The 19,730-nt window shown below is 38.8% G+C and overlaps 1 protein-coding gene across 9 annotated transcripts in view; it reads left to right on the top strand.

Moving 5' to 3' along the window:
- PTPN4 (protein tyrosine phosphatase non-receptor type 4) overlaps nt 1-19,730 on the top strand; it is a 249,822-nt gene that overhangs the window by 115,851 nt on the left and 114,241 nt on the right. The gene's annotated exons all lie outside the window — the stretch shown is intronic.

Here is a 19,730-nt window from a genome sequence, read left to right as displayed (position 1 = left end):
CTTTGAAGGACATCTGGGTTGTTTCCAGTATTTTTTTAAATTACAGTCCTACTACAAACACCTTTTTACAGGTTTCTGTGCGAAATTTAAGTTTTCATTTCTATAAGATAAAAACCACAGAGTAGGATTTCTGTGTCATACAGTAAGTGCGTATTTAGCTTTATATCAAATTGCTAAACTATTTTCTAGAGTAATTGAACCACTTTGTGTCCCCACCAGCAATATTTGCAAATTCCAATTGTTTCACATCCTTTTTAGCATTTGGTACTGTTTGTTTGGTTTTGTTTCTTTTTAAGCTTTTCTTTTTTCCTTTTTATTGAATTTATTGGGGTAACACTGGTTAACAAAATGTTATGGGCACAATTCTGCAACAGATCATCTGTACTGTATTGTGTGTTCACCACCGTTCATCATGGTTTCACTTGGCATTTTCCTAATGACTAATGATGTTGTACGTGCTATTTTATTTGAGGAATGTCTGTTCAGGCGTTTTGCCCGTTGTTTAATTTCATTGTGTCTTTTGTGTTTCTAGAACTCTTTATGTGTTCTAGGTACATGGTTTTTGTTGGACATGTGATTTGGAAATACTTTCTCCCACTCTTGGCTTGCCCTTTTATTCTCTTAACTTTGTACTCTTTTTAAAAAGTGATAGGTTCTAATATCCCTTATTATGTTACCAATAAAATTCTGAAAATCAGCAAGATATAGGTTTGAAAAATACAGTCAGCAAACTTGGCTTATTAGATCCATGTAGAATACTCCAGCAATTTCAGAGTATGTATTGTTTTCAAACATGGAATATAATTTTTGAGTGCAGTGTACTAGTTAAGCTAAAAACAATGACAAAAATACAGCTTTAAAAATATTCAAAATATTTCAAAATTAACAAACACTTCTAAGTAAGCCTTGGGTATAAATACTATCATTCCTTTTTTTGTTTGTTTGTTTGTTTTTGGGTTTTTTTGATATACTTATTGATTATGCTGTTACGGTTGTCCCATTTCCGCCCCTTCACTTAACTCCATTCTGCCCCCCCCCTCCCTCCCACAATTCCCCCCTATAGTTCGTGTCCATGGGTCATACTTATAAGTCCTTTGGCTTCTACATTTCCTACACTATTCTTACCTTCCCCCTGTCTATTTTCCACCTATCATTTATGCTATTTATTCTCTGTACCTTTCCCCCCTCTCTCCCCCTCCCAATCCCCTATTGATAACCCTCCATGTGATCTCCATTTCTGTGATTCTGTTCATGTTCTAGTTGTTTACTTAGTTTGTTTTTGTTTCCGGTGTAGTTGTTAATAACTGTGAGTTTGTTGTCATTTTACTGTTCATATTTTTGATCTTCTTTTTCTTAGATAAGTCCCTTTAACATTTCATATAATAATGGCTTGGTGATGATGAACTCCTTTAACTTGACCTTATCCGAGAAGCACTTTATCTTCCCTTCCATTCTAAACGATAGCTTTGCTGGAATCTTGGATGTAGGTCCTTGCCTTTCATGACTTGGAATACTTCTTGCCAGTCCCTTCTTGCCTGTAAGGTCTCTTTGGAGAAATCAGCTGACAGTCTTATGGGAACCCCTTTGTAGGTAACTGTATTCTTTTCTCTTGCTGCTTCTAAGACTGTCTCCTTCTGTTTCATCTTGGGGAATGTAATGATGATGTGCCTTGGTGTGTTCCTCCTTGGGTCCAGCTTCTTTGGGACACTCTGAGCTTCTTGCACTTCCTGGAAGTCTATTTCCTTGGCCAGACTGGGGAAGTTCTCCTTCATTATTTGTTCAAGTAAGTTTTCCATTTTTTGTTCTTCCTCTTCCCCTTCTGGCACCTCTATAATTCAGATGTTGGAACGTTTCAAGATATCCTGGAGGTTCCTAAGCCTCTCCTCATTTTTCCAAATTCTTGTTTCTTCATTCTTTTCTGGTTGGATGTTTCTTTCTTCCTTCTGGTCCACACCATTGGTTTGAGTCCCAGTTTCCTTCGCATCACTATTGGTTCCCTGTACATTTTCCTTTGTTTTTCTTAGCATAGCCTTCATTTTTTCATCTAGTTTTCAACCAAATTCAACCAATTCTGTGATCGTCTTAATAACCAGTGTTTTGAACTGTGCATCTGATAGGTTGGGTATCTCTTCCTCGCTTAGTTGTATTTTTTCTGGAGCTTTGAAGTGTTCTGTCATTTGGGCCTTTTTTTTTTTTTTTTGTCTTGGCCTGTCTGTTACTTAAAGGGGCGGAGCCATATGTGATCCCGGGGCGGGGCGGGTTAACGCTGTTGGCTGCACTGTGACACTGTACATGGGGGAGGGGCCGAGAGGGAGCAATGGCGCCCGCTCCACCCTCCACCGGATTTTAGTCACTGCCTCCGCTACCCACAATCAAATTGGGCCCCTCTGGTGCTGGTTCCCGAGTGGGTGGGCTTGTGCACACTCTAGGCCCCTGTGGGTCTCTCCAGCGACCTCTCCTGTGAGGCTGGGAGTCTCTCCTGCTGCTGCCCCAACCCCCATGGGTGTTTTCAATCAGAGGTTTGAGGCTTTATTTCCCCGCACTGGAGCCCTGGGGTGCTTGGTCTGTTTCGCTCCCCTCCGTTCGTCCTGGTTTATCTGTGCGCGAGCGTGGGGCTTCAGGGTGCTACCCACCGCTCTGCCTGCCCAGCTCTCTGCCACTCTGAGTCTGGCCCTCTCGGTTTATCTGTGCACGAATGTGGGGCCGCAGGGTCTGCTAGTGGTCAGACTGCCTGCCCCATTCGTCCCACACAACACCAGTCTCGGTCCCGCCATGGCCACGCAAGTCCTCTCCACCCTGGTGCCTGTCTCCGCCCCTCCTACCGGTCTGGATATATGTTTCTTTTTTATGTCCTTGGTGTTGGACTTCCTTGCTCTTCGATTTTCTGTCAGTTCTGGTTGTGCGAGGAGGTGCAGTGTGTCTACCTATGCCGCCATCTTGGTTCTCTTCCTGTAAATATTATCATTCTTTCTACACAAGCAACACTCTATGCTTTCCCTCAGGTACTCATCTGGAAAGAATAACAATTAGTTGCCCCTAAGTTTGTGGTTAGGATTGGCTGATGATATATTGGATATCAAAGTAATCTTGAATATAAAACAACTTGAGTATATTAAATTAATACAAAGAACATGTGTTTTAAATTTTTGTAAAGCATTTCTGAACTCTTTAAATTGGAAAAAGCACTATCAGGAATAAATGCTGGCCTAAGTAAAATATTTTAACTTATTAAATTAGTAAACACCTATCTTCTTTATTTAAAAAAATCAATCAGTATGTATTAAACTGTGAGCATAGAATGAAGGAACATGATAGATCTGTAAGATTTCTCTATGCCATGGATTCTCAGGTTCAATCTCTGTTTTGTAAAGATGTCAGTATAATGTAAACTCTGTGTTTACCTATGAAACTGATTTCTAGTTAATTCAAATAAAAGTGTAATGACAGAAGGCTTGACTTTAGGTTTTTAGTTAGATATAGGATGCTCTAAATTAATCCTAAAACAAATTTACCTAAGTTCTAGGCTTAATTGTGAATGTCTTATTTCCACAGGTATTTGTAATAATGGTGAAGATAATTCTACTGAAAAATAATTATTGCCCTTCAAAGTTTCAAGAAAAGGAAAGCTTACTGTCATTTTGATTATTCATTTATTCAGTGGCTACTTATTGATCATCTTCTATGTTCCAAGTCTTATTTATGGACATGGTGGATACAGCAATGAGTAAAGTAGATACAACCTGTTTCTCATGCAGCTTGCACTCTGGTGGGCAAGACAAAATTTAAACAAGTAATTGAATGATTAGAGTACATAGTGTATTATTCCGTGGAAGTAAAGTTCAGTAACAGGCAAAATACCTGTCTAGACTAACTGATAGAAATCAGAATAGCAATTACCTATGAAGGGATGTTATTAACAGGAGGCTAATGAGGGAGCCTTCTGGAATTTTGAAAATATGTATATTGGTTTGTGTTAGTTTCATAGAGGTGTAATACATTTGTATATGCATGTATGCAAAGCTTTAAATTGTGCACTTAAGATTTGTGCACTTTACTATATGTACATCATATTCAATTTTCTTGCAGGTATTTAATATGTAATATCGCCAGGTATTGATAGATGCACTGGAGACAAATTAAGCTGAGAAAGGGGATTGAGACCATTAAAAATGGGGTATCATGATAGGAAAGGTCTCACCGAGAAGATAAATAGACCCGAAGGAGTCATACAGGAGGTGGGGATAGAGTGTTCTCAGCAGAAGAAACTGCAATGAAAAGCTGTACTATAATGTACTTAGCAGTTCAAGGAACAGCCAAGAGAAGTGTGTGACTGCTGCAGTGTAAGATGGAAGAGTATTGATGCGGTCAGGGTGGACCAGAGATTTAGAGCACGTTTTAAAGACTTTGGCTTTTAATTATAAGCAAGGCCATTAGAGGGTTTGAGGAGATAAAAGTTGTGGTGTGATTTACATTTTTAAACGATAATAATGGCTGCTGTTTTGAGAGTATTCTGTAAGGCAGTAATGAAAGAGACCAGCCAAGAGACTGTTCCAGTCATCTATGTGAGAAATAATGGTTGTAGCTGTTGGGTGGTGAAAACTAATCAGATTCTGTGTATATTTTGAGTATGGAAGTGACAGCATTTACTGATATATTGGTTATGGGGTGTGAAAGAAAAAGGATTTAGGAATGATTCCTAAGTTTTTGGCCTGAGCAGTTAGGAAGATGGTATAAGTCTTTAAGCTGGGAAATAAGAGAGAAAAGTAAGTTTGGGAGGGTGAGTCGGGTATTAGATTTGGGACATGTTAATTTTAGATTTGTACTCCAAATGAAGGAAGGTAGACAATTCAGTAGATGGAACTGGAGTTCAGAGGAGAGGTCTAGGATAGAGATACACATTTAGGAATTGTTAGATTATAGCTAATATTTCAAGCCATGAGATGAGAATGCTGAAGGAACAGACCTAGAAGATATTGAAAGGAAGAGGTCCTCAGAACTGGAACATTTCACAGTTTAGAGCTTACAGAGATGAGGAAGAACCAGGGAAGGGTAGGATACTAGGAGGAAGTAGCCATTTATATGTAAAGAAAGCCTTTTCTTTACATGTGTGTCTTTTTTGCCAGGTGATGAACTGTGTCAGATGAGTACTGGATTACAAATGTGTAAGTTACTGGTGACCTTGTAAGAGCAGTTTTGGAAATAACAGTAATGACCAGAGGCTGATTAGAGATTGTTTAAGAAAGACTCTGAGGACAGTAATTTTGAGAGATTTTGCTGTACAGCACACAGATAATAAAAACAGGAAATATCTATAAGTGCTTGACATACTACTTAAAGCTTTATGTGTGTTAATCTCATTTAATACTTACAATAGCCTTGTGAGGTAAGAGAACCAACTTACAGCCTCTTCCAAAACCTATTTTTGTTAGTTTGTTTGTTTGTTTTAAATATTTATTTATTTTTACAGAGAGGTGAAGGGAGGAAGAAAGGGAGAGGAACATCAATTGGGCCTCCAGCTAGGGCCTGGCTCGAAACCCAGGCATGTGCCCTGACCAGGAATTGAACTGCTGGCGACCTTTTGGTCTGTAGGACAACACCCAAGCCACTGAACAACAGCCAGGGCCAGAACCTTGTTTTTAATCTGCATGTATTTGAAGACTTTTTGACAGAGCAGTTAGAATAATACAAAATAAATAAAAATATAATCCATTGAAACAAATAAAAGGATCTATTCTGTCAATGGAGCTGTATTAATGAGTTCATCTGCGTTACCCAGAGTATTGATACCACACAATGATTTTCAGTAATTCTTCTGTGTGCTTTCACTCATCACCTGTCTAGACATAGCTTTCTTTTCCCTTCTCCTGCCTTCCCCCCTTCCTTCCTTCCTTCCTACCTGTCCTCTCCCTTCCCTTCCCTTCTGTCCCCCTCTCCCCCTCTTCCTCCCTCCCTTTTTTGTGTATCGGGCATCTTTATGAAACGATCAGTAGATCACTACTTGTATCCATTTTTGCTGAAAAATTTGTTTGAGTTCATATACACTATTAGGCCTGTGAAAGGCACAAAAACTTTTTAAAGAAATTATTAGTGAATGTATATTATGCCTAGATTGGGGGGGGCTCTGCCTGCAGAGTTCTCCGGACCACCGCAGATGAGAATAATTCTACCAAGACATGATCTGCTTGAGGAGGAAAGGTGGCCAGTCTCTCAGAGGAAAAGGGCCTTGAGCCTGTTCCTCAATGGGCTTTTATTGGGTTTAATTCACATAGGAATACAGGGCATATATGTAAAGCTCATCAATCATTTTCAGGCAGTAATGATCAAGGAACTCAAAGAACTATAAGGGCTTATTCTGAATCAGGGTCAAATAGATAGAGTGCCATCAAAGGGCCATAAAACTTTGGGAAACACTCATTTTATGCTAGGACCCTTATTGTTTAAATTGAGGGTATTCTTAGCAAAGCATGTTTCACAGGATTTTATGCATTCTTTCTTAGGCCTGATGGCCCCCGGGGAACCATCCTTTCCAGCACATGGCTGCACCACCCTCCAGCATTGTTTCAGGCCTGAATCAGGTAGGGAATGCGGGCAGCCAAGAGATTAGGAGACTTTTTACAGATAAAATGAGGATTCAGGCTGTTACAATGCCAAGGGGTTAAGGTCCATCACCCTTTTTCTATAGTCCCCTAAGTCCTTTCCTGATGGCCCCTTCATGACTATGCCTGTCTTAGGTTGTTCCTTCCTTGAGGAATCTTACCCATCATTGACTAACCAGTTGTCTGCCCAGGGCCAAGCAGGGTGTAGTAAAGGGCCCCTACCGGGAGGATAAGCTTTGTCTCCTTAATGGCTTATGATCCCAAGGTCTTTATACTCAGCCTTAGCCATCAGAGGTTCCAGCTTCTGAAACCGGGCAGGGTGGCTCCCAACACCTAACTACATTAAAAGTAAAAATTTTTAACTAATGATACAGGGAAAAACATAAAGGTAAAAGAAAATAATTTCAACATATGTTACAATGTTTTATAAAGCGTTCCCACAAAGGAATATTTTTTAAAAACATGTAATTAGAAATATAGGAAAAATAGAGATGAACATTTAACAGGAGAAATACAAATGACTATTATGAAAAATTGCTTATTTTCCCTAATACTCTAAAACATAACAAAACGAGATACCAATTTTATCAGAAGAGCAAAAATTCAAAGGATTAAAAATACCCAATCTTGGTCAGCATATGGAAAGTGGACATTCTGATACATTGTTGAAGTATAACTTGATAGAACCCTTTTGGAGTGCAAATATTAGTATGAATATAATTTTTGATCACTTCCATTTCTCAGATTGTAATTTTACAATATTTATAGAGGTGTCAAATAATGTATTCAAGGATTTTCATTACAGCGTTGTTTGTAATATTAGTATATTAGAAAAACTCAATGAATAAACAGAAATAATTAAGAAGTTGTGGTAAATCCACATTTTGGAATGGTATACAACAGTTAAAATTGAATTAGAGGTACAAGTGGTCCCCGACTAACAATGGCTCAACTTAGGGTTATTCAACTTTACAGTGGTGCGAAGGCAATATGCAGTTAGTAGAAACTATACTTTGAATTTTGAATTTTGGCCTTCTCCTGTGATAATGATATACCATATGAAAATCTCTCATGATGCTAGGCAGTGGCAGCAAATTGCAGCACCCAGTCACACAGGTAAACGACTAATAATAGACCGTGCACTGTGTTGGCAGCATTTATTGGATACTGTGTTTTGCGTTTCACATCCCAGCATGTCTATAAAACACTTACCTGTGTGCATCTTCTGCTTCTGGGGAGAAGAGGAGGGCAATTACTCTAGAGATGCAACTCAAGATAATTGCCAACTATAGGTTAATGTAAATGTTTTGAGCCTACATTTAAGGTAGGCTAGGTATAGCTATGAGGTTTGGTAGGATAGTTGTATTAAATCTGTTTTTAGCTTACCCATCATAAATTGAGGAGAATCTGTATGTATATTGATATGAAAAGATGTGTACAAAATGCTTAGACAAAGATAAAATTGCAGAATAATGTGTCCCAGTTTTTGTTGATTAAAAAATTATGTACTTATATATAATATGTATTTATATTTTGTAAAACTTAAATATCTAGAAGCATGTACACTGAAGTGTTAATAGTGGGTATCTCTGGGAAGTGAGGTAGAGAAGGTGTGGGGTGCCCTTTGACTTCTTAATTGATATTTCTATATTGTTTTGAAATGTTTTTATAAATAAAAATAAGAAAATTATTTTCTTTTAAATTTTTTATTGTTATTCAATTACAGTTGTGTGCCTTTTCTCCCCATCCCTCCACCCTACCCCAGCCAATCCCACCTCCCTCCCCCACCTCCACCCTCCCCCTTGATTTTGTCCATGTGTCCTTTATAGTAGTTCCTGTAATCCTCTCTCCTCAATGTCCCCTCCCCACTCCCCCCTGCCCAGTATTAGATTGTTCTTAACTTCAATGTCTCTGGTTATATTTTGTTTCCATTTTTTTTTTCTGTTTATTATGTTCCAGTTAAAGGTGAGATCATATGGTATTTGTCCCTCACCACCTGGCTTATTTCACTTAGCATAATGCTCTCCAGTTCCATCCATGCTGTTGCAAAGGGTATAAGCTCCTTCTTTCTCTCTGCTGCATGGAACTCCATTGTGTAAATATACCATAGTTTTTGGATCCACTCGTTTGCTGATGGGCACTTAGGTTGCTTCCAGTACTTGGCTATTTTAAATTGTGCTGCTATGAACACTGGGGTGCACAGGTTCTTTTGGATTGATGTTTCAGGGTTCTTAGGGTATAATCCCAGCAGCAGAATTGCTGGGTCAAAGGGCAGTTCCATTTTTAGTTTTCTGAGGAAACTCCATACTGTTTTCCACAGTGGCCTCACCAGTCCACATTCCCACCAACAGTGAACTAGGGTTCCCTTTTCTCTGCATCCTCTCCAACATTTGTTTGTGGATTTGTTTATGTTGGCCACTCTGACTGGTGTGAGATGGTACCTCATTGTGGTTTTAATTTGCATCTCTCTGATGGCTAGTGATGCTGAGCATCTTTTCATATGTCTCTGGGCCCTCTGTATGTCTTCCTTGGAGAAGTGTCTGTTCAAGTCCTTTGCCCGTTTTTTAATTGGGTTGTTTGTCTTCCTGGAGTGGAGTTTTGTGAGTTCTTTATATATTTTGGAGATCAGGCCCTTGTCTGAGGTATCATTAGCAAATATGTTTTCCCATACTGTTGGTTCTCTTTGTAATTTGGTGCTGTTTTCTTTAGCCATGCTTCAGAAGCTTTTTATTTTGATGAGATCCCATTTGTTTATTCTTTCCTTTATGTCCCTTGCTTTAGGGGACATGTCTGTGAGGATGTTACTACGTGGAATGTCTGATATTTTCCTGCCAATGTTTTCCTGTAGGACTTTTATGATGTTACGACTTACATTTAAGTCTTTTATCCATCTTGAGTTTATTTTAGTGTATGGTGTAAGTTGGTGATCGAGTTCATTTTTTTGCACGTAGCTGTCCAGATCTCCCAACACCATCTGTTGAAGAGGCTGTTTTTGCTCCATTTTATGCTCCTGCCTCCTTTGTCAAATATTAATTGACCGTAAAGACTTGAGTTTATTTCTGGGTTCTCTGTTTTGTTCCATTGGTCAATGTGCCTGTTTTGATGCCAGTACCAGGCTGTTTTGATTACAGTGGCCTTGGAATACAGTTTGATATCAGGTATTGTGATCCCTCCTGCTTTGTTGTTCTTTCTCAAAATTGCTGCAGCTATTCGGGGACATTTATGGTTCCATATGAATTTCTGAAATGTTTGTTCTATATCTGTGAAATATGTCATGGGTACTCTAATAGGGATTGCATTGAATCTACCAATTTCTTTGGGTAGTATGGACATTATGATGATGTTAATTCTTCGAGTTCATGAGCATGGTACATGCTTCTGTTTATTTGTGTCTTCCTTAATTTCTTTCCTCAGTGTTGTGTAGTCTTCTGAGTACAGGTCTTTTACCTCCTTGGTTAGGTTTATTCCTAGGTACTTCATTTTTCTTGTTGCTATATCAAATGGGATTTTCTTCCAGATTTATGTTTCTGCTATTTCATTGTTGTATACAGGAATGCCTTTGATTTCTGGGTATTGACTTTGTATCCAGCTGTTTTGCCAAATTCATTTCTTAGGTCCAGTAGTCTTTTGGTGGAGTCTATAGGATTTTCCATGTACACTATCATGTCATCTGCAAAGAGTGATAGTTTCATTTCCTCCTTTCCAATTTGGATGCCTTTTATTTCTTTTTCTTGTCTGATTGCTGTGGCTAGGACTTCCAATACTATGTTGAATAGGAGTGGTGAGAGAGGGCATCCTTGTCTTGTTCCTGATCTTAGTGGGAAAGCTCTAAGTTTTTGTCCATTGAGTGTGATGTTGGCTGTAGGTCTCTCATATATGGCCTTTATTATGTTGAAGAATGCTCCCTCTATTCCCACTTTGCTGAGTGTTTTTATCAGAAATGGGTGCTGTATCTTATCAAGTGCTTTTTCCACATCTATTGATATGATCATGTGATTTTTGTCTTTGCTGTTGTTGATGTGATGTATTATGTTTATTGGTTTGCAAATATTGTACCATCCTTGCATCCCTGGGATGAATCCCACTTGGTCATGGTGGATGATCTTTTTAATGTATTGCTGGATGCGGTTTGCCAATATTTTGTTGAGAATTTTAGCGTCTATGTTCATCAGAGATATTGGCCTGAAGTTTTCTTTCTTCGTTGTGTCTTTGTCTGGTTTTGGGATTAGGATGATGTTGGCTTCATAAAAAGAGTTTGGGAGTCTTCATCAGTTTGGATTTTTTCGAATAGTCTGTGAATGATAGGGGTTAGCTCTTCCTTAAATGCTTTGTAGAATTCTCCTGTGAAACCATCTGGTCCAGGGCTTTTATGTGTTGGGATTTTTTTGATGACTGCTTCAATTTCGTCTGCTGTTATTGGTGTGTTCAGGTTTTCTGCTTCTTCTTCATTCAGTTTTGGAAGATTATATTTTTCTAGAAATGTGTCCATTTCACCTAGGTTTTCAAATTTCTTGGCATACAGTTCTTCGTAGTAATTTCTTACAATCCTTTGTATTTCTGTGGTATCAGTTGTAATCTCTCCTCTTTCATTTCTAATTGTGTTTATTTGGATCCTCTCTCTTTTCTTCTTGATGAGCCTGCTTAAAGGCTTGTCGATTTTGTTTATCTTTTCAAAGAACCAGCTCCTGGATTCATTGATCCTGAGAATTGTGCTTTTAGTCTCTGTGTCATTTAGTTCTGCTCTGATCTTGGTTATTTCCTTCCTTCTGCTTGCTCTGGGCTGTCTTTGTTGTTGTTCCTCCAGTTCTTGTAGGCATAGGGTTAGGTTGTTTGTTTGAACTGTTTCTATCTTCTTAAGGTAGGCCTGTATTGCTATGAACTTCCCACTCAGGACTGCCTTTGCTGTGTCCCATAGGTTTTGGGTTGTTGTGAGTTCATTTTCATTTGTTTCCAGAAAGTTTTTTATTTCTTCCCTAATCTCGTTCTTGACCCATTCATTGTTTAGTAGCATGCTATTCAGTCTCCACGATTTTGAGTGTTTTGGGTTTTTTCCTTTGGGGTTGGTTTCTAGTTTCAGCCCCTTGTGGTCAGAGAAAATGCTTGATATGATTTCAATTTTCTTGAATTTGTTGAGGCTTGCTTTGTGTCCTATCATGTGGTGTATCTTTGAGAAAGTTCCATGGACACTTGAAAAGAATGTGTTTTTTGCTTCTTTGGGATGAAAAGCTCTATATATATCAGTTAAGTCCATTTCCTCTAGGGTATTGTTAAGTGACACAATATCCTTGTTGATATTTTGTCTGGAAGACCTGTCCATTCTTGATAGTGGGGTGTTAAAAGTCCCCTACTATAATTGTGTTGCTGTCAATATCTTTCTTGAAGTCCTCCAAGATTTTCTTAATGTATTTGGGTGCTCCTATGTTGGGTGCATATATATTTACAATGTTAATGTCCTCTTGGTGGATTCTTCCTTTGAGTATTATGAAGTGACCTTCTGGGTCTCTCTTTATGGCCCTTCTTTGGACGTTTATTTTGTCTGATATGAGTATTGCTACCCCTGCTTTTTTTTCCTGTCCGTTTGCTTGGAAAATTTGTTTCCAGCCCTTCACTTTCAGTCTGTGTAGGTCTTTTGTCCTGAGATGGGTCTCTTGTAGACAGCATATGTGTGGGTCATGTTTTCTTATCCATTCAGCTATTCTATGTCTTTTGATTGGAGCATTTAATCCATTTACGTTTAAGGTTATTATCGATAGGTAGTTATTCATTGCCATTTTTTCCTACCTGTGTTCCTCTCTCTTTCTCTTTTCCTTTCTTTCCTTAAAGCAGTCCCTTTAGCATCTCTTGTAGAGCTGGTTTGGTGGAAGCATATTCTTTTAGACTTCTTTTGTCTGGGAAACTCTTTATTTGGCCTTCTATCTTGATTGAGAGCCTTGCTGGGTAAAGTAGTCTTGGTTGCAGGCCCCTGGTTCTCATTACTTGGAATATTTTTTGCCATTCTCTTCTGGCTTGGAGCGTTGCCATTGAGAAGTCAGTTGCTAACCTTATTGGGGCTCCCTTGTATGTTACTTCCTTTTTCTCCCTTGCTGCCTTTAAGATCCTCTCTTTGTCTTGGAATTTGGCATTTTAATTATGATGGGCCTCTTTGGGTTCCTCTTGCTTGGGACTCTGTGTTTCCTGGATTTGGGTGACTTTTTCTCTCCTCAGATTAGGGAAATTTTCCATCATTACTTTTTTAAACAGGTTTTCTATCCCTTGCTCTTCTTCTTCTCCTTCTGGTATTCCTATTATACGGATATTGTTACGTTTCATGTTGTCCTGCATTTCCCTTATTACCTCTTCGTTTTTTCTGAGCCTCTTTTCCTTTTCTTGCTCTTTCTGGGTGTTTTTTTCTACTTTGTCCTCCAGCTCGCTGATCTGATCCTCTGCTTCAAAAGTCTGCTTTTCATTCTTTCTACTGTGTTCTTCAATTCAGAAATTGTATTCTTCATTTTCTCTTCGCCCTTGTTGATAGTTTCTATTTCCTTTTTCATGTTGATATAGTTTGCAGTGAGTTCATTGTAGTTTCTGGTAGTTCTCTGTGAGCTCAGAGAGCTTCCTGATAACCATTGCCTTGAACTCAGTATCTGATAGTTGACTTGCCTCTTTTTCAGTTAGCATTCTTTCTGAGGCTTCCTCCTTTCCTTTCATTTGGGGATTGTTTCTTTGTCTTCCCATTGTTTGTGAGATCCTTCTTGTTAGCCTCTGCTTCTTAAATTGATCTATTTTGACTCCCTGGGTTTATGGTATGAACTTCTATGGTATAATGCCAATGGGATTCAGTGGTGCTGTCTCCTTAATCTCCTGTGCTCACTGGTCTTGAGCTGATGTTTATGGGTGTAACATGGTCTAACTCTGGTGTTTTCAGCACTCCAGGTTTTCTTGTCTCACCTGTGGGAAAAAGAGAAAGGGGGGAGAAGAAAAAAAAAAAAGAAGAAGGGAAGGAGAGATAAAGGGAATAGAAAATGAAAAGAAGGAAGGAGGAAGGAATAAAGAACGATCGGAGGCAGGATTAGGAATTTTAATAAAAATTAAAACAAAAGAATAAATAAAAGAAGGCAGGAAGAAGGAATAAAAAAGGTAAAGGATGGAAGTAAGAAGGAATAAAAGAAAGACAGAAGGACAGAAAGGAAGAAGGAATTCGGGGGGGAAAGGAGGAAAGAAAAGAAAAAAAAATCTTCTGCTGGCTTTAAACAGGTCAGGTTAGTTCTGCTGGTCTTCCTGTCTGTGGAACGGGAGGGGGTGGTTGGATGGATTGGTTTCACTTTTCTTCCTTCCTGAGCCGCACTCTTCCATGTTGTTCAGCCTCCAGTCCAGTTCCTCAGTGTCTTTCTGCTCCCCACTAGGCCTTTAGTTCACCAGTTGTGCTGTCCTTGACTTGCACCAGTTAGGGGCAACTCACACTCCACCTTCTTGGTCTTTGCTGTCTTAGATGCTAGGGGCTCTTGGTGCTCCTGTGGGGTAGTTCAGCCCCCTACTGGGTCGAGTCTTTCCAGGGAATGCAGTCTCCCCTAGCCCTGCAGCTCCCCTCTGCTGGGTGTTTTGCCTTCCTCCTAGAGAGCCAGTAGGCCCTGCAGGGCTGTGTGCGCAGGGGCTGGGTAGGAGTTGTAGGTGTGGTCCCTCGCAAGCAGCCAGGCCGTTGATCAGTCAATCTGCTGCTTTGGACCTGAGTTGCAGGGGACCAGCGGGGCCACTTTGGGCCTGAGTCGCGAGGCCCTCGGGTCCGCAGCTTTGGGCCTGTGGGTGGGGCAGCTAGCCTCTGCTCCCGGTGCGCACCCACCCGAGGTTTCAGGTGTGGGCCCCCAGTCCGCTAATCTGGGTGCGCACAACTGGGCTTCAGGTGAGCGCCGGGGCTGCTTATCCTGCGTTCACAGTCCCGGGGCTGAGGGGGGAGGGGCGCCAGAGGCTGCTGCGGAGAGTTCTCTAATTAGCTGCTGAGTGCCTCTGTTTTCTTTTCCTTTTTGAGAAATTCTTCCTATCAAGCCCCCCTTGTCCAAACAAGTACCTGGCTGCTCACACAGCTCAGCCTGGCTCTCTCCCAAGAATCCTGCAGCAGACCCTGCGCTCGGGCCGGGGCTTCAGCTGCTCTGGTCCCTGTGCACGTCCCAGGGACCTTATTGTCCTTAAGCACTCTTCTTTCCGTCAGATCTTTCAGTGTCCTCTATCCTTGGTCTCCGATCTTCATATATGCTGGAATACTGTTGGCTGTTCACTCTGCTCCTCAGATCAGCTAGGTATTTTACTGGTGTTGAGGGGAAGTGGACTCAGCTCCCACCTATCTCACCACCATCTTCCAGGAAGCCAGAAAATTATTTTAACAGTTGTCTCATACAACTTAAAATTCTTGTTGCTCCTATCCACAACACCATAAAATTTTAGTGACCTCCTGACCTGTGACAATTAAGAGGCTAGAATATTTACATAGTCTTAAAAGGAGTAGTCACCAAAGGAAAGGAAAGGAATACTCTACAGGGGAACATGAAATGAACAATTGAGGTATAGATGGGAAATTCTTGAACATCTATTCCTATTCATCCAAACCTCATCCATTTTATATTCCTGTTCTTTATTCTATTATAAAATAAAACACTGAAGAGTATATCTTAGCAAAGATGTGCAACTTGAACCCCCAGGTCAACCAGTAGCATTTAGCCAACCATTCCTGGAACCCTCTTTGTACCCTGCCCTAATACAGCCCCTCCCTACCTTGTATTTTATGGTTTTATCACCTAAGTGTGCCTTCCTAGATATATAGCTTCATCTTGCTTTTTGTTTAACTAGATACCTTTCTATGTCTTTTAATTCCTCCTTTCCTCTTTCCCTTGCTCTTCCTTAGAATTTTCTTGTTAAAGAAGTGGGTCATTTTGCCTGTAGATTCTCAGTCTGGACTTTTGCTCTTCACATATTTATGGTGCAGTTCAACATGTTCTGCAGTTCTTTGTGTTTCCGGCAAGATCAAGGCAAGGTTGATCTGGAATCATGATCAGATTTGGTACTGATCCCTTTGTTGTATTTTATCAGGAGGCACACAGTATCTGTTTTTCACTGTTTTTAATCTTAGTAGCCATTGATGTTCAGTGCCTAGATCCATTGATTCATTAGAGGCTGCGAAGTAGAAATACCCTAGTTATTTTTGTTTTTACTTATTTGGTGGGATAATTTTATAGAGTCACTTCCCTTCTTTTACTATTTGACTGCCCAGTAGAACAGTTCATATGGGAAATGCAGGGAAAGTGTTTTGTTTTTTTCCTTTTATTTACTTAGTTTTTAAGGTAATGAGTTGGTTCACCACCATTCGGAGGAGATAACACAAATATATTTTTAAGTAATATCATTATGAATTCATGGATTAAACATTTTGTGTGATAGGTTTCAAAATATAGGTTCTATAGGTTTTGTGTGATAGGTTCTTTTCCTTATTGAAGCTCAAACTGTCTCATCTTTGCCTACTGGAAATCTCTTGTTTCAGCCCTTAAGTCCTTTTGACATACCTTTGTAGTCTTTAGTAGCTTCCATGCTGTTAGTATTTTAAGATTTTTCAGGTTTATCTTTTCTGTTTTCTGCCACAGACGTGGAATGAACTATTTCTTCAAGCCCTGATTTCTTTTAATGGAAAATGATGTTTAAAAACTCAATCTTGGTGTTAGGAATGCTTATTCCTACTGGTTTGGTTGTTTCTATGTTTTTTAAGTGTATAGAGTTAGAATCTATATTGTTTCTACATATCTATACTGAGATACAGGATATTTTGATTTTTATAGGACTCAAGGGATTCTAGAATTAGAATATCTCATAATTTATTTTTATCTTACATTGCAATTAAAACAGTAATTGTATTATTACCACATCAGTTATTACTAGACAAGTTAAAAAATTTTGGAAATATTATCCTCTTTCCCCCAATTTTATGGTTGCTCTAAATTTATATTGTCAAATCATACGGATGCTGCCTTTTGGTCTTCGTTGAATGATCTCTCCCTTTTAGTCCTCATTTAATATTCATTTCATAGGTAACTATATATTTAAAGCATATCACGTCTTTATAATTAGATTATATGAAACATATGGGTAAGTGGAAGCATATTTCTGTGAGTAATCAATTTAGAAATATTTATTTGAGAACTATTCTCTGTGGAAGAATGTAAAATATAATGGTTCATTGATTTTCAAAGTATGATCGTAGACATGTGCTGATTCATGAATGAGATACGTACAGAACTTGGGAGTTAGCAATTAGAAACTTTATAGCAATCTGACATCAAGTGTGTGATTGGTATATTTTCTAAAAGTATTAATACCTGACGGATCAGAAATTTAAACAAAGTAAACAACTATAACTGCTTTGTTACCACAGATAGTTTATTATAAGTTGCCATTGTTATACACAGTCCAGCCATCATCATGTAGCTGACAGTAATTAGGTATTTCACATACATGTTTTAAGAGAGAGATAAATTTCTGTGAGAAAAACTTGTTAGATGTAGACTAATGAAATTTTCAAAGAGGATGGACTTGATCTAGACTTTGGTTTCTTTTGTCAGGCATGAAGAAGGGATGAAAACAGCATTAACAAAACATTCAATTATGGGTAGACAAAACACATCGTGTAACTGGCTTGACAAGAAACAGAAGGGTCTTACTAGTTAGAGTAAGGGAGATAAAATGGGGTGGGATAGTTGTTTAAAGATGTCGATTCCTAACTGAACAGTCCTAATATTTTCCTGTAGGTGATAGAGATTCATTCATTCCACAAATTGAGTATAAGGCACTATTCTGCAATTATGAAGGGTAAACAAAAGTCCTATACTTTGCTACTTAGATTCTAGTGAAGAAAAGAAAAAAGAAACATTAAACAAGTCAATTTACAGCACAGTATTAAATAGTAAGTGATAGGAGGAAAAGCAGAGTAAGATATTTAAAATAAGGCCATCAACATGCATTTTGTATACATTGAATTGATAGCATTTGTGTCCACGAAGCATAAGTAGTTGTCTTCTTTTAGCATGTTGTATCTTGACTACCTCTGACAGTACCTTGGGAACTGCTATTTCAGTCTAGATAGCTAAAATTTAAGAACTAGAACCTCCTAGGTATCCCTGAATATGTTTTTTAAACATTTTTTCTCCCACTGTAGCAACAGCTTGATTGATTTGTCTGTTTGTTGAGTTTTGTATGTATCTTTAATGGTATTAGTTCTGATGTAGATGTTCTGGGGGTCCAGGAACCTGAAGGTCCATGACCCATTGTGGGTTCTTGGCTTTGTGCAGGAAAGAATTCAAAGACAAGCCAGCATTGAGTTTAAAATGTGAGTAAGGGACAGAGAGAAGGCTACTCCACGTGCAGAGCAGCCCTCCTCCTTGGTGGAATTTGCTTCTTTTATTGAGGCTCATTTAATCAAGTGGTAGGGCATATAAGGAGGAAGAATATTCAAGATTTTTCCTGGAAAGGGGTGGAGACTTCTCAGAAGAACCCCACTAGCCACCTTGTGTCTTTTTATGGGCTTTCCTTTTCCAGTCATTGTGCAACCAGTTGGGTTTTTTAGAATGCTAATGTATCCCAATGATTGTATGATGAGGGTAGTGATTACCACAAGTTGAAACCAGTCACCGTGATGGATGGAGCTGGTCTTCTGAGGGTTCTAAGCCATGAATTTGTTGAGTGTTGGTCTTACAATTTCCTTGCCAGTGCCAGTAGCCCTTAATTGGTTACAGCTGTTTTCCCGCATACCCTATCAGTTCCTGGTTGTGTACTACTTTTATATTTATGATTCCTACTACACTTGGCTGTGGATGATGTTTGTCTTTACTATAGCCTGCCTGATATGGCAGTGGAGGAAGAAACAACTATGTTACCAGATAGAATGTGACTATTGTTTTCCTTTTTCAGCTTGGGGTTCTCCATCCTTTCTGGGGATCACTCTTAATTCCTGTCCCTAAATAGCAAGAGTATCCACACTCACTGTTTTAGACAGGCTGCACACACTTCCATGTCTTATATCTCAATCCACATGGGGCCGGACTGTAGGGCTGGTAAAGCTAATCACCTTAGATGCTCCCTCCCTGACAGTAATTTGAGGTATCTTTTTATTTTTTTTCTTCCTTGTCTCTGAAATTTTGTCCGTTAACTTTTCTGCCCTTTCCAGCTCCACATAGAACTTTCTCTTGTATATGTAGTTCAGCTGTGGTTCTCTGTAATTTTTTTATCTCCATAAATCTGATTTTATCCTCTTTGTATCTTTACAGATTCCTTAAAATGTCTGGTACATTGATTATATACCTTCATTTGTTATAGATTCTTTCTGTTTCATGTACTCTGATGTTTTAAGATTGGGAGCAGAAGAAGTAATAGTAGCATATATTAAGTCTGCCATCTTTTAGGCTTAATCTGCCAATTGATGACCTGTAAAAATTGATTTTAAGACTCTTAATAATAGTGTACAATGTTTCTGGTTATTGTTAAACAAAATGAGCAGCCAGAAAAATCAGCATACACTGTTGTGTTTGGCCTTATTATGTAGTATCCTACCTGACAGGTTAATTTAATAAGGTCCTCTTTATTTTGAAATTATTGAAACTACATTTTAAAGGTTTTTATTTTCCTAGGGAGGCAATTATAGAATCTTGATTCTATTTTCAACAATTCTGTCTTTGTGAGCAAATGAAGAGTAGGGGGTAAAAGCATTATTGCTATATTGGTTTAAGGATAGAATGTTTCAAGTCAAGAAGCAAAAACTATTTCAAGGTTGATTAGCATATGAAAAATACTCTAATTCTGCTCATTTTTCTCAATAGTGCACATTAGCTATTCAAGTTGAATCAGTTAGCATGAAAACTCTTAGTCTTCGAAGTGTAATTGCAATTTTCTTCTCTGGAGTCTTCCAAACTCTCCAACAAGTGTTTGTCACTTTGTACTTCCATGATGTTTTTATTGTATTATACTAGTTATAGGAGTTTTCATTCTATTCGAAATACTGTTTTATTACAGGTTGCCTTCTACCAGACTCTGAACTCCTCCTTGTTTTATTCACCTTTTGCAATCACAGCATTATATTTACACAGTGATTGGAACATAATTTTAGGAATGTGAGGACGGATACTA

Source organism: Desmodus rotundus, chromosome 2, assembly GCF_022682495.2.
Source record: "Desmodus rotundus isolate HL8 chromosome 2, HLdesRot8A.1, whole genome shotgun sequence".
In the NCBI taxonomy this organism is placed as follows: domain Eukaryota; kingdom Metazoa; phylum Chordata; class Mammalia; order Chiroptera; family Phyllostomidae; genus Desmodus; species Desmodus rotundus.
The sequence above is the reverse complement of the archived record's forward strand: the minus strand, read 5'-3'. Positions and strand labels throughout refer to the sequence as shown.